Raw genomic sequence first — 883 nt, 5'->3', positions numbered from 1 at the left:
GTGTTGCATTAAAATACCTGATGGCTTTAACAAGTGGAACTGTTAAATCAGCTTATTGTTATGTGCATGTGAAAAAACTGTGTGTCTTAAGATGCAGTGAGAATAGTTAATTTTATTAAAGATCACTCTACTAATTATCAAACTTTTGTAATACTGTATGAGGAAATGGCAAGTATTAAAAAATTTTTATTGACTCTCACAGATGTTAGACGGTTATATCGTGTTGTATGAGGCTTGTCTTTTTCTCACCAGGTACACTTTTCCCGAGGCAAAGCCTGGCTTCAGCCTGTGGCTTATTTGACAGACATTTTGTTACAAATAAATAGTTCAAATTTATTACTTCGGGGACCAAACACAAACCTGGTAATATTCCAGACCGTATCAAATTGTCCTCTAAAAACTTTACAGTCTTGGAAATGATAAAAATATCAAGAACTTAATTAAGGAACATTTGAAAGAATTTGGAAAAGCTTTCAAAGACTATTTCGCTGCTCTGTCTAGCAATAACAATTGGATTCGCAATTGCTCGGAAGAGACAGTAGTTTTGGAATTTGTGTGAAGTGTAAACTAAAATGAGCAGCTACTAAAAACTTTTGACGACTAAGTTACAGTAAATAAATCTTTGCCACTGATAGGTTTCTGGTTAAGCTTAAAGACAGAGTTTTCAGTGTTGTCAAATAAAGTGGTAACAAATTTATTATTTGTCTTGACCCTAAATTTGTGCAAAAATTCTTACCTTATATCAAAAATAAATATACAAACAAACTTCTCAGTGAAAGTAATTTGAGACTGTCTTTAACTTCTGTAGTTCCTTATTTCAAAGATGTTGTTTGTTGTTGTCTTCAGTTCTGAGACTGGTTTGATGCAGCTCTCCATGCTACTC

This window comes from Schistocerca cancellata, chromosome 4 (assembly GCF_023864275.1).
Source record: "Schistocerca cancellata isolate TAMUIC-IGC-003103 chromosome 4, iqSchCanc2.1, whole genome shotgun sequence".
Taxonomy (NCBI): Eukaryota; Metazoa; Arthropoda; class Insecta; order Orthoptera; family Acrididae; genus Schistocerca; species Schistocerca cancellata.
This window is presented reverse-complemented; position numbering follows the sequence as displayed.